The sequence below is a fragment of the Ruditapes philippinarum genome, unplaced genomic scaffold (genome assembly GCF_026571515.1).
Source record: "Ruditapes philippinarum isolate M1 unplaced genomic scaffold, ASM2657151v2 ctg1746_1_1_1_1, whole genome shotgun sequence".
NCBI lineage: Eukaryota > Metazoa > Mollusca > Bivalvia > Venerida > Veneridae > Ruditapes > Ruditapes philippinarum.
Window position 1 is genome coordinate 193,970 of NW_026851517.1, and position 16,262 is coordinate 210,231.

The following is a 16,262-nucleotide window of genomic DNA, read 5'->3' on the forward strand; positions in this document are numbered from 1 at the left end:
AAAGAATATAGGATAGTTGAAAGGCCTTGTCCAAAAATGTATTGTGCCTAAACATTATGCCAGGACATTATGGTCAATCTTAAATGTTTTTGGACAATTTGACCTTCAAGGTAAAGGCCATTCAGGGGTCAAGGAAAAAAATACAGGTCCGTAGGAAGGTGCTAAGGGATGTTGTGTTCAAATATGAATCAAATCCGTTTACTAATAAGGAAGTTATTGCCAATGTTAAAGTTTTCGGACAGATTGACGGACTGACATACGGACAGTTCAAAACTAATATGCCTCCCTTTGGGGTATGCACAACGTCTTGCAAAGAAATGCTGCTGTGCAAAAACGTTTTAATTGCTTTGGTAGATTGAAAATTATATTTTCACCATCTGAATTACATATTAAAACCATACACGCACTGCGCTTGTCTTGCTCACAACGAGGTTATGGTGCTCACAACGAGCATTAAAGCAAAAAAGGGTATATCTTCGTTTCTATGAAGACTTTCAGATAACAATTTACACTGAAGACTTGTGGGCATCTGTTTTAGGTTAGAATGCACAAAACGTCACCAGAATCGACGTTTTCAATGTAAAATTAGGTCCAAAGAGAAGTTGTCTCAAGTTTTCCAGCTACCCCGAGTGACTGCGTCGCACGATATTTCCAACAAATTGTCCACCAACAGGCAATATCTTTACATGTGCATACTCGGAAAACACATCGCTAGCTAACTGCATTTCGATATTCTTACATAAATGTCTGTAATCTTCAAAAATTATGAAAAACTCACCTTGTTTATCGTGTCACACGTCAAATATGGGTGCTCACAACGAGGAACGGAAGTTGCTCACAACATTTTTACCGATGGACATTTTTCACTCGTTGTGAGTTAAACGGGCGTGATAGTGGTAGAAGTTGGGATGTACATGGTATGCAAGCAAAATGTGTTTCATAAGTCAGAAATAGCTGGCCTTTTCAGTAGGGGTGACATTATGATAAACAAGACCTCAACCTTTTACAAATCCTTATTATTTTGGATGTGTGATAATTCGTGGTGATTCAATACTAAATTTATTGAACGCGTCCAATAATTAGAGAATATTAAATGAGTGTAGTTTAAATATAGAGAATCTGAGATTTATATTTAGAATTGAGCGAGCATGAAACGAGTTAAATAAATTAAGTAATGCACTTCTCAAAAATATTATTCTATTTATTACATATGCGAAATAAGAACCGATTACAGTAAAAAAATAAGAAGAATCACTTTCTTAGTCCAGTTCTAATTAATATGAGCGCGTCTTTATGCCACGTGAGACTAAAGTAGTGTTGAAGCACCACACTAAATACAGTATTAAGTATATTCCAGACAAGTCGCTGCTAAAATCTCGCCTTTCCACCCAATGGAATGAACTTTAAAACGTCTAATTCACCTCTTCACACTGATTTATATAAGATGTGAGAATCTTCGAAAAAAGTGATATTTTTCTACTTTGTGGCATGATTTCTGCAAGCATCTATAGGTACTGCTCCAACATGAAGTGATGTTTATACATCGCAAATGACGTGACGTCAAAATATTTGCAGGGCCGTGCCATTCAATTTTATTTTGGAGTCGCAAAAGCAGCACGGGTATGCTTCGCCTCGAGTCCAAGGGTTGCTTATAATTATACAATATTACCCTCGGACACATGTGTTATTTTTCATCATGGCGAATGTAATTTTTCCCTGCGACGAATTTTATCAGGGGAGAGGACTAAAACATTACGTTTTCTTAAGTCTATATAGATTGCTCGCCCTTGGGGAACATTGCAAAAGGGTATCAAAAATAAAAATAAAATATTGACCGGGTGATATTCATTTCCAGGATGATAGATCGAAATTACACCATGTGACGTCATACTAGACTATCTTGTAAAAAAAAAAAGTTTACTGAGGTATAATCAAATAAATTGTATGCTCGCGAAAGGCTCCCAAAATATGAATCCATCCAGCTCGTTCAATAAATTAAGTATTTAATCTTCCTTTCTTCACTATCCTTTTTATATATACATGTTATTATTGCAAAACTCTGGAACTGCAATAAGGGTCATTATTATATTGCTTATTCTGATATATAATACATGTACTTCATTTTATCCCCATTATATTTAACGCAAATATTCATATACATGTAATTAGAATCAATACTTCTATTACACTTTGGTTGATATAATTGACAAATACCTGTGCATACGTCTACATTTTCATCATATTTAGAGATAAAGATGCAGTATTTTGCATAGCTGTTTGTATTTACATTGTGTATTAGAAATGTTAGCTTGAAAAAAATATAAAATAGATTAAACTTATCATATGAAATTGCTTTAAGTACATTATCTACTTGCTCGAAATTGACATCTCATTTAATTGTTACTTTCGCTTTAAATATCAGGAAAGTAGAGATGCAGTCATTTTTATGAACAGATTTACATGTATATTAATCAACATTTGTAATGTCATAAATTCGTTATTGTCTGTTAATTTAATACAAATAATTGAGAATAAAGAAAGCGTGTGAAAAAATAATTCCAGTATTGAAGAAATAATGAAACCATTTTACATTTGACTAAAATGCTTAGAGAGTTTATAACGATTTTTATAAAATGTTCGAATCCTACATTTCCTGGTATTAATGCCCGTTAACAAACATACCTTGTGCATTTATTCCGTAGAAGCTCACAAGCGTGTAACAGAGCAATATTCGAAATAAAGACGTCATATTTGTGACTTTTTGTTGATTCTGAAAATATAAGATATGATAATTATTTAATATGTTAATTAATAGTGGTATTATTCATTATATTGATTAATGTTTTTTTTTTGAAGTCCCAGAGGTAACTCCGTTTAATGTCCCCGCCATAGTTAAAATAGGGTCGGGGATCCATCCACTATTTTACCTTACAATTTATTGTAATGTTATAAAAACATAAGGGCATTTATATACATTTATATCATGCATAATTTTATAATATATACAATATACAGAAGATAAATGTTCTCTTGGGATTCAGAGTATTTCATTTCCACAAAAAACTGGATATAATATAATCAAACTGTTATATATAAGTAGTTGTTTCATAGTTTGGGGACCTTTCTGTTGAAAATGTGTCACAGTTAAATAGTATACATATACATGCACAGTGCGTTAACTGTCCAGAGTGCAGGTATTAGTTACCCGCACTCCAGAGCATGCCCATTGATTGGTTTTTGCCTGGGGTTTACATATTTTAACGACAGAGAAAGGGATAGCGATAGAGATATCATAATTATGCAGATGCTCTTCATTGGTTACTTTTTATCTGGCGTTTTATATTGTCACATCAGAGAACGTGATTTTATTTTTGACTATGATACAAAAGAGAAAGAACATCGCTCCCTCGTAAAAATCAGATAGCCTCGTGTTTCGATGCTCTTTCTATTACTTAATTCAAAAATGTTGATTAATGGTGCTTTTTGTGATACAGTTCAACCTCTGCAGAGCAACTTTCTTGACAGGCAAATATTTTGGTGGCTGCTGTTGCATTGTCTAGCTGTTTGCTCTAGGCACTAGAGAAGCAGTTAAATTTGTTGAAAGTCTAAAGATAGAAAGATAATACATGTAAAGAGTTTGAGTGTACCAAAAAAAAAAAAAAAAAAAAAAAATGAAATGGGGACAGAAAAAATGTCCCTATTTTTATAAACAATATTTATTGCAAAAGTAAATAGACACTATCTGATACGGGTAAAATTTGTGCACCATGAGACACTTGATCACACTTGGTAAATTATATAAAGAGTAATGTTTCGTAAATCAAGGCCAACTTCATTTGAGATTGGCAAAATCTATGCCTTGATGAAATCTAAGCTTTGTTCATTAAAGCGACACCCTCCCGGTTAAGTTAAATTAATCTTCAAAAAAAGCATAACACACAAGTTTACTAGTATGAAGTAATGTATAGATATTAATACCAAAGATGAAGCTTTGATATTTCTTACTATTTCTATCACCTACACACAACACCCCGTTATTTAAGAAGTAAGAGATAATTCTCGTATTTGACAAGTTATAATAATTCCTTTGTTTAAAAAAATACCTTAGGTTACGTACAGTCACTATATGCATAAACTAGTACTTGGGAACAGTTTACTCACAAAAAGAATTTTAAAATTTACTTAAATCTAGACGCGTGCTGCTTTAAACTTAAATGAACCGTCGTCTCAGTCACATTTACAGTTGGTTTCCTGTGACATGTTGTCTCTAATTTAGATCCTGCATGACAAAATATCTTTTTGTATGTGCAATTTAATATATTCTAAATGTTTTTAGTTCAGAAATTTGTCTGCCCTTTTCTTTTGCTGGTGGATTGACATTGAAGAGTGCGCATGTACTCCTTAACTTAGCTACACTTTTTATCGCTGTATTCAAAGCAAGAGTCTTTTTCATATTTTTGCTGGTTATCTCATTACTTCGATCAAACTTGGTTTCTACTTAGTTTATTGGAATCCATGCTGAGCATGTGGGCTTTTCATTAGACATTGTTGCAGTGACTCTTGAGTTCTGACCTTTGACTGTGCCGACAATAAGTCATCCTTACAGAAATGATTGTTTGATTTTTAGGGTCAATGGATCAAAGGTCAAAGTCACATTGACCTTTTATATAAAACATTGACGACCAGTAGCTCGACAACCCATCAACCATTCTCCCTGAAATGTCAAGGCTACATTGGTCTTGGCCAGTAGATGATTTTTAAATTATGGTGTCAATAGGTTATAGGTCAAGGCACATTTACCTGGGACTTTAAACGGTTTCCGGCCAATAACTCGGCAACTTGTAGGCACTTCACCCTCAAACTTCAGGTACATTGGTATTTGCCAGTAGATGACCCATATTGATTTAAGCAGTAAGGGGGTAATGTATAAGGTTACATTCATTTTGTATGTCAAAATGGTAACCCACTAATAATTTCACAACTAATATGCCCTTGACACTCAAACGTCACAAGTGCACTAGCGATGGCAATGGCCAGTAGATTACCCCTTTTGATTTTGAAGTCACAGGGTCAAAGGTCAAGATAACATTGGCTCTGTATGTCAAAGCGGCTTCCGGACAATAATATTACAACCAATGAGCCCTTGGCCCTTCAAATTCATATAAGCTTTTGTTTAAAGTACTTCATGATCCCTTTTGATTTTTGGTTCAAAAGCTTAATTAAAGATCAAGGCCACATTGACCTTACAGGTCAAAATCACAACGACCTGTCCACATGACTATTTGGCTGCGCTGACGTTGGAAGTGCATGTTTTACACATAAATTTCCTCGTTTTGTAATGTAGACTTTCCATGTAGGAGTGCAGACATCTATAGTGTATGATGGAAAAAATATTGGGTGCAAATAGAAGGTTTCCAATGAATACGTTTTCTTTGATAACTTTTGATACTTACATGGTAAAATAATTCTAAATTTGATTCAAAGCAGGTTATTTCGAAAGTCGGGCATTTCAGGACTGTACAAAGGATTCCATTTTTTCAGAGTCCTTTTTAGATATATTAAAAATAATAATGTTTTTGTAATAACATGGGGAGGTGTTGTTAGATCTTTCTCGATTAAATTTGGCTAAAACAAGTGAAACAGGTAAATACTTTTGGTTCAGAGGTACCGTAGTATAGTGTATATAAGCAATGATAAAATAGAGATAATCCCCAAAATCGCGTCTGTACCTCACCGTTTACAGCATTGCTTGCACGAAAAATAGCGAAAAATAGAATCCCTAAAGAAAGCCCAACACAGAAACAATCAAAATTTTCCTGTCTACACCACACAGCATTTAAGCTAATCTAGAATTCATTATGACAAAACTCATTCCGCCCGATAAGATTAGAAATCATAATCTAAAGATTTCCACAATGAAATGGAATGAAATCGTTTGTAATAAGAAATATAAGCATTCCTAAATCGTCCGACTATAAATAAGAAATTCATCGATCTGTTTGTTTCTACTCTATAGCTATTTTTCTTGGTAAGTAATTACATAATGCAAACGCATTTACTAAATTGGCATTTCGTTTTGCGTTCGATAACAATCTATTGCATGCATATCTATCTTCTAGATCATTCAGTATAGTAACAGATTTATATCTTGCAATGTCTTGTATTGTTTAAATTTGAATTTTACACCGCTACACGAAAAGTCTATGCCATACAAGATTATATAAACTGTTTCATAGTAAAAGACAAAGATACTAAACCAAACAAGCACATATATATTTTTTTCATGTTATACTCCAGTAATACCTGAGAAATGTCCGTAGCTGATTAAGATCAAATTAAAACCAACATTGTGCAAAATTAACCTACGACAACATCGAGTTCAAAAAGTGAGAATATTGGGATCATTATAATAGCCACGTTTTTTTTACTCTTTTCTTGACTGATTATATTGTTCGATGACAAGCTTGTTGGTACTTCAGTTACAGGAGAACACTATTCCAATATCATTAAATACTACGGCTTGCTATTAAAGAAAGCGCAGGGAATTAAAGCTTGCAGCAGCTGGTTTTTTCTTTTGCATAATAATGCACCTGTGCAGAAAGGCCAGAGTTGCACAAGCGGCCGTTTGAGAGTGCAACTTTTTTGCAGTTAAATCCCCCACTTTACAGTACAGTTCAGACATGGCCCCAAGTGAGTAAAATTATATGTCTCGAGACGTGAAGTCTTACTTGGGAGGAACGAGGTTTATGTACGATGATGAGCTCAAGGCTGCTACAGAGGTCTATGGGACCTTTACTTGTTGATCTTGTTTATCATATTGTTTGGCTTGGGGACCAAACAAACGGCTTTTATTGCAAAGACATAGACTGCGTATAAGAAAAGTGGGCCAAATGCATTGAAACAATGGGATTAAAAGTATTTAAAACCTCCTCTAGTCTGTGTGTTACACCTACCAAAGCATTTTAAAGACGATTGCAACATATTATAAACTAGCCTGTGCTCTAACCTTTAGAATTTTATCAATTTGCAGCAAAGTTATCGGTGAACAATTTACTAAAATCGAATAAAGTTACATATTTTTTTTTTGTTTCACAACGATACTTAAAAGTCACTAGTGTTGACGCCCTGCTGTTAAACTGTTTAAATATATGAAAGGATTTGGTATTTCATATATTTCTTTTTTCTTTTTAACTATTACGTTACCTGTAAAAATGCTTGATCTTTAAACACTGGTATCATATCACGTAGATGCGTGGACTAAACACAATCTCAGTGTCAGTTCTGCAGAAGGTACAAAACCTTTTCATTTCAAATTACGTGTCAAAACGTGGCCTTGTAAAAATTGGCGCGCCCTTGCGTGTATGCATAGAGAAACTCCCATATGAGGCATTAAATGCTTTTTATAAGTGGACAATACGAAGAAAACTTTAAAATAAAATAATTTCGTCCTGTATTACCATATTAAATAAACTTATTACTTTAATGAGTAAAATAGTATGCATACACATATTGTGCACGTGCAAATGCATTAGGATAACGGTACCAGGTAACAGTACTAGAGTTTAGTAAAAGCGATATTGATATTAATTAAGCTCTTGAAATGATTCCTTCAACGATTAAAAAATGAAAAATAGGACTGATATAACAACATGGTATCATTACACTGGTTTATTTTATACTAAAATCATTTTTGTACTGAAAAATATACGGTTACTACACTTTAAAAAAAAAAGGTAATTTCGGTATCCTATATCAGACCTGGATTTCCTTGATTTTTGTGACAAGCCGAATATAAACATGCGACAATATTCACTTTTTTTGGTGAGCGAGGGTATGAAAAAAATAGAAACAAGTCGCATGCCAGTATGCTATTTTGCAAATTGTGTCATTCGATTCTGGCAGATGCTAAAAATTCATTTAAACTTATTACCTGCACTTAGTACAAAGTAAACATTATACCCTTACATGATTTTAACAAAATTTTATCTTAAAAATATATAATGCTCAAAATTTTATACTTGAAAAAACTACTAGTCTATTTTGAAATGTAAAATAACCATCTTATGGCAGATAAAATATACGATTTATACTAAACACACTACAGGGAGTCACATTATAAATACATATTGACTTCAAAAGAATATTTGATTAGTATAGACCAATTAATTTGAAATAAGCTTCCAAAACATACTTTTTATATTATTCGCATGTTCAAATTAGACATATTCAGGAAAAATAACTAGATTTCAATACATTTCTGCGATTAAAGGAATTTACTAAAAGATGAGCATAACATATCTTTAAATTTATTAAAAGACACAACTGTGAATCTTCACTAACATGCATTTGTTTTAAATCATCAATGAAATAATTTATTTGGGTTTCGTATTCGTTTTTATTACGTTTTTTTACGCTGGAGACATCATGGCAAGAAGGATAAATTGTGCAGCATTTCAAATGATAATATTATAGGGAGATTATAATCGGGAAGTCACTATACATATTTCCTAAAGTATACTCGCTGTGCTTAATTATATTTTACGCTTGTTACTTTGCATATATACAAGCCTTTAGTTACTGTATCACGATTATATACAGTAGAAATCCTACTTCAGATCACCCCGGAATTAAGACCATCCCTCTATTAAGACCATTTTTAAACATTACTAAATTTTCTCTTCTTTATGTTAATGTTGCCATGACCCAGAACTAAGACCACCCCGCTTATTCACTTTTAAGACCACCAGATTAAGTCCAAATTATTTGTTTTATCTTTATTTGACCCCACTATTGAGACCACTGTTATTAAAGTCAACACCTACCTAGATCTAAAATGTGTTGTTATTATATGCTGAAATGCACTTAGGGTGGTTTAATGTTGCTTTTAGTCGATTTATTTTGTGAGGAATTTAATTTCCTAGATGATAGATGAAATATGTACATCATATAATAATTAATATCGAGATCAGACCAAATAAAAATTTAATTTCAAATGTCTTAAGAAATGTATTTTATAAGATTTAATATTCTAACGTACTTTTATATTGTAGTTGTAAGTTAAGATACATAATTATTGTTTGTTCATACAAAATTTCAAAAATGGACCACGATCATAAAGTATGTAAATAATGATTAGACTATTTACAAGTGATGCCACCCACCATTAAGACCACTTTCAACGTTTGGTCCAATCCAAATGATGGTCTTAATTGAGGGGTTTATATACATGCATAAAAAGGATTAGCCACGAAGAGCGAAAATAAGGGAGACGAATCAGCATTTGAAGAGACACATAAGTGCTTTGTTTTTTGGTAGTTATCCCCCTTATTAGCGATTAACATGAACGGAACATTTAAACTTTTTCTCTTAGTGCTATCTCAAATTTCGGGATTTTTTTGGTCAGTGTACTTTCTGTGGGAGTTTCTGACCAATCAAATATCTCAGATGTGAGCTAGAGGATTTCTTTATTATCGTGGACCTGGAATGCCTATACGTTGTTTTTATGTTCTTAGCTACTATGTTTCCTTTGTATGTATATGCATATATGAGACTATGATTTAATAAGACTTGAATAATTTAGTTGGTCTCTAGTATCGTTATGCGAAGTATATACTAGTATATGTAAATGACTATTTGTCCCGAATATATTTACTCATTTTTGATGAAAAAAATGCGCTCATTACAAAATAGATTCAATATGTCGTTTTAGTTAATATTCTGTTTCCATTTTCCAAATATTATTACTTAAATTTTAGAGCAATATAATCCCTGCAAAGAGACGCTCTTCCGGTGATACATATTTTTTGTTTAATGTTTAGAGTTGATACACTAGTTTGTGTTGAGAATATTTGATACATTTGTTTACAGGTAATTGCTCTAACATGGGCTACTCTTCAGAGCATAAAATATTATAACAATTCAACTGAGTTATCAAAGCTTCGCTCATAATATTTTTTTCGATTTCTTGATTTTCTAAAAAATCGCATTTTAAGAGACAGAAATGGAAATTTCGAAATTCAGACTGGCTATATGGTATTAAGTTTCACGAATCAACGCCACAGTTGTCGTGATTAATGCACGTGATAAATCTTGAACCATTCTTGTGTAAGTTTGAAAAATGAAATGCTAAAATCTATGACTTTCTTTTGATATTATTTATTGCAATGTTACATAGATCTGAAGCTTTCTCATACCATACCAATACAAACGAACGAAAATGAACTGTCTGATTAATAATTTCAATCTGCTCGGCTGGATGTAATGATACAACTGTAATTACAATTATTTATTACCCTTCATCACGATAAATAATTATCAAGATTAAGATTGTTTGCTTATACCGTTTTTTGTATCTTCATTTGTAACGGTTGACAGTTTAAATATTGTCCTGTTTGAAGTTAAACATATCAAATTTCTAAACGCAGCTAATTAGATAGTTTCTGGCATTGTATAACTAAAACGACCTTGAAAAGTACGCGTGTACCTTAACTTAGCCACCTCTATTTCAAAAGGGATGATACTACATTATAATGACATAACATGCAATAGTAGTGTAACTGATTTAAGCGATGTCATATTTTATCTTTTACGACAGTGTCACAGTCAACTTTGAATTTATTTTATCTTACTGGTTGCGCCGAAAAAGTGATCACTTTTTTCATCAACATTTCCCAAACGAAAACATGTGTTTGGGGCCGAACAGAACATTTTTTCACTATTTTATGCCTAAAAGAGTGATTAATTTATGTAATTACGATACATATGAATTATAAGTATGATTGTTCCCAATTTTGTTAAATACGAGGGATATTCATAAAATTCGTAGACTTTCTTCAAAAAATCCAAACACGACAAAGTAAAACTTATGTGTTTTCAATGTATACCTCATCGATATTTACCATATCCACGCTAATCGTAAATGTTAACTAAACAGAAAAAGTTCCGAATTATCAATTTTTTTATTGTACACGCTTATATTGTTTAAGATAGGACGATAATGTATGAAAAGTAATATTGATAACAAGTTTAACATTTGCCTTAAAACCTTTCAATGCCGGAATAACTCAAATATCACTAAAGCAGAGAGCGGTCGACTTCCGGACCTTTTAGCGATAAAGTAACCGTTTTCTTTCATACAAGGTTATGATTGTATGATCCAGAGAATTAAGACTGGCGCTAGGACATTTTGTATCTGTTTTTGCGGCGGCATTAACGCCAGATGTATGGTTTGCTTGCGCCATGTCATGAACGCCTTTGTAATTAGTAATTTTATAATAAACATATAGTACTGATTTGTTTTACTTGCTTTATTTTTTAAATCGTGTACGAAAATCAAAAGATGTATGTAGTACAGCAAGAGTCCTATATTTTTGAGCATCCATCGTAGTGTAAAATTAACAAAAATAATCCAAACTACAACATACTGAATTTTTTTTTACAACAAACATGCTTTTTCACTAATTATAACACGGATATTCTGCGTAAGAAACTGCAAGAGAATAATGCACATAAGTTTTTATTCAGATTTTATGGACTTGACGACATTAACATTATGAATGCTCTTACGAAGTATATCCTAAGTATGTCTGAAGTTTGTCTGAGGTATATCTGAAGTATTTCTGAAGTATGTCTGAGGTATGTCTGAAGTATACATAGGATATGTCTGAAGTATGTCTGATGTATGTTTGAAGTATGTCTGAGGTATGCCTGCAATATGTCTGCAGTATGTCTGAATTTTTTTTAAGGTATGTCTGATAGTTTTCTGAGGTATATCTGAAATATGTCTTAGGTATGTCTGAGGTATGTCCGAGGTATGTCTGCAATATGTCTGAATTTGTTTTGGTATCTGAGGTATGTCTGAAGTATGTCAGAAGTATGACTGAGGTATGTCTAAAGTATGTCTGAGATATATCAGATGTAGATCTAGGTATGTCTGACGTATGTCTGCAATATATTTGAAGAATGTCTGAGGTATATCTGAAGTATGACAAAAGTATGTCTGAAATATGTCTGAGGTGTGTCTTAGGTATGTCAGAAATATGTCTGAGGTATGTCTAAGGTATGACAGAAATATGTACGTGGTATGTTTGAAGCATGTCTGAGGTATGTCTAAAGTATGTCTGAAGTATGCCAGAGGTATGTCAGAAGTATGTTTGAGGTATATCTGAAGTATGCCTAGCAAAAGAAAACCATAACACACCATGACCTGTATATTAATTCTATATGCATATATTTTATTTTTGCATGTGCTATTATTGCTATCTTAAAGAAACAGTATATTATGTTTCACAGATATGACATTCTCATAAAAAGTCAAAAGAGTATAAGTTGATTCATTGATGTATTTGTTGGTAAAATAGTAATGGATATTTTACTAAAATAAATTCTTTTCAACCTTTTTACACTGGACATTCATTTTTTTTCCTGTTTCTTATAATAAAATACAACTGTAGTTACATTTGAAAAAGTCAACTATAACGTTTGTATGCTACAAACATAGACATCAGATGACTGGGAAAGGGAGGCGACATATTTTGAATGCAAATATATTAGCAATGTTTAAGCAAAGACATCTCTAATGTTTGATTACAATGATAAGAATAATGAATGGAAATACTTGTTAATTTTGTCTGAGTGTCTGAAACTGGTACTTGTGTTGTAGATATTACATTATATACGCAGTAAAGTGGCTCTTGCATTTTCCGAAACTTAACATCGTTTTCAGAAAAATAAATGAAAAAAAAAAAAGAATTGAAAGACGATTGCATAAAAGTTTACAAGTCCAACTTTACCTGGAGAATATTCATGAAACATCAACAGTGAAGTTATCGGTGGACATTCTACTTGAATCAAATAATAAAATGCCACGAATTCCGAAAATTCACGTGGTTTGGCTACGGCTACCCCAATGTGAAACTGATGAAAATATATGAAAGGATATAATATTTTGTGTCAGTTTTCACCATTATTCCGTAGGATTCAAATATCAAAATATATGTTATGTACAAGTGTAGATAGTCACTTAATTTGTTCACACATTTTAACTTGTCTTTTGAGGAAAACACATTAAATCAGTTACTTCTATTTGTCGGCATTTTTACTGGTTTTATGAAAAATAAAAATGAAGAAATCAGCGTTGTCTACACTAAACCTATGGTTTTATTACAAATACATGTTTATCGATCTTTTGATATTGCTGTTAGTTACCGATCATATCTAAATATATTGAAAAAAGCAATACAATGTATAATTATGTTGATTCAATCATATCTATGCTTTCTTTCTTTCTTCTAGCATTTCACCATAATTTACCTTATTTTTTCTTTTACTGGAGAGGAATTGATATAAGTATTGTTTTACTTGCTTTCCAATCCAGTGTGAAGGACATTGTTGTGCAATGTTTGTAAATATCATTTTATGTACAATTTATTGAATAAATAAAGTTTAAACCTAATGTATAATTATGAAAAACAAATACAGTTATGATTCCGGTTGCTTTTTTCTTTTATAAATTTGTCTTATTTGTCTTACAGTAAACATTTAGTCACCTTACCTTTACAAAATCATGAATTTACGTGTATCCCCGAGAAGTTCTTTGAAAACTTTTGGTGTCGATACTGTAACGATGAATATTAATTGATAAACGTGATATATCTTATCTAGGAAAGATGTGCAGTGTATATGCAGTCAATCCCATGCATACCGATCATGCCGTGAATGTAATTTACCCCTGTGATTGGCTTACCTCATTATCTTTTAAAATGCGTGTTGCATTTTGTAGCGCAAAAGTTCACTATGAGTGCATTTTCATAATTTAAATGTTATTAAGATGGTGTAAAACATCAACTGGTAGAATGCACGTAGCAGAAAAGTGTATATTCAAACAAATAATGAAAAGAGTTATTATTTTTATGCAATGTAATTACTCTTATGCAAGAAACTGTTTCCTTTTTTTATATGAACTTTTATTTGTCAGATTTCTTTTAAAGATTGAGAAATGTACGTTACGAAGAACAATTTTTATGCCAAATGTTTATTTAAAAAATGTATAGAAGACTGTCTAAAACATGCATCTCCAGTCTCCAGCTGTGTTAAACGACATATTTCATTTCTAATCAAATTGTTTTTATTCTAACAACCTAATCAGTTATCACTATTGAAGACATGTCTCACCATGATTTGACGCGTTTCTATATTTTAAACTTCCTTAACGTTAAATTTAGCCGTGTCACGACAAAACCAACATAATGGGTTTGCGACCGGCATGGATACAGACCAGCGTGCGCATCCGCTATCAGTTTTTTCTCCATGTAATAGAGTTGGTAAGCGAACAGCATGGATCCTGATCAGACTGCGCGGGTGCGCAGGCTGGTCTGGATCCATGCTGGTCGCAAACGCATCACGTTGATTTTGTTGTGACACGGCTCAAATGTCATTCTTCATGTTGAAACGGGATAGTTCGCTACTGATTGTGATCTTTTCAGAAAATAGTAAGGAGTGTTTAGAGACATTCAACTATTATAAATATGTATCCTGGTGGGCATTATTCCCTAACTGTAATTATAATTGTCCTCTCGCTAATGGATAATGTGCCGGGATGATCAAATACATTTCAACGTCTCAAATTTCCTATTACGCGTTTGTTCCTTTTTTTGGAGCGGGTCAGTGGGCAAAATATAGAACATTAACATATTTACAATACTAAAAACCTTAATTTCCCTACCTGTCTAGCATAAAAAACGGTGATAACCTGATATATTTTGATGTATACGTATAAAACTAATGTAAAATATGCTATAGGAGTAATAAAAAAGGATCGCTTTCTGTACGTGTACGATAATCTTTGAAATACTTGTTTCCGTATCAATGAGGTCAATTTGAATCTTAGATACAAAAAAAAAATCGTTTGAGGGGTCACATATTAACTGGTTTCATTAATAGGTCGTATCAGTAGGCAAACTATCCCTTTGTATTTGGAACTTACGTATTTAGGCGAATATCACGGAAGCATTTTGACGTCATTATGTCTTTCCGGTAATAATTTTTGCAATAAAGACTTATGAAAAATAATTAAAAGACACAACTGCAGCAACAACAAAATACTTATAAAGATAAAAAAATGATTTTGTTGTTAACTTTATCATTATTCTAATATTTATTATAATATAATATATAAATGATAATGACGATGATAATAATGATCCTAGCAACAGCAACAAAAGTAGCAAAAGCATAACCAACATAAACAACAGCAACGGCAACAGCAAGCATCATCAGCAACAAAAATAAATATGAAAACAACAATAAAACAGCAACAGCACCTGTGAAAATTATAAATATGACTACAAAACCAACAACAACAGCACCATCAATAATAATAAATATGACAACAAAAAACAGCAACACTATTAAATATGTAAACAGAAAAAAGTAACAGCTCTTCAAACAGTACTGCATATGATAACAAAAACAGCATCTGCAAAAATAATAAATATGACAACAACAACAGCAGAAGCACCAGCGACAATTATAAAAAGACAACAACAACAACACCAGCTACAATAATAAATATGACAAAAACAACAACAACATCAGCAACAATAATTAATATGACAACCACAAGAACACCAGCTACAATAATAAATATGACAAAAAAAAAGCAACAACAGCATCAGCAACAATAATTAATATGACAAAAACAAGAGCACCAGCTAAAATAATAAATATGACAAAAACAACAACAGCATCAGCAACAATAATTAATTTGACAAACACCAGACCACCAGCTACAATAATAAATATGACAAAAAACATCAGAAACAATGATTAATATGACAACAACAAGGGCACCAGCTACAATGATAAATATGACAAAAAACAATAACAACATCAGAAACAATAATTAATATGACAACAACAAGAGCACCAGCTACAATAATAAATATGACAAAAAACAACAACAACATCAGCAACAATAATTAATATGACAACATCAAGAGCACCAGATACAATAATAAGTTACTGTATTATAATATAATATAAAACAACAACAACATCAGCAACAATGATTAACATGACAACAACAAGAGCACCAGCTACAATAATACATATGACAAAAAACAACAACAACATCAGCAACAATAACTAATATGACAACAACAAAGCACCAGCTACAATTATAAATATAACAAAAAAAAACAACAACAACAGCATCAGCAACAATAATTAATATGACAACAACAACAGCACCAGCTACAATTATA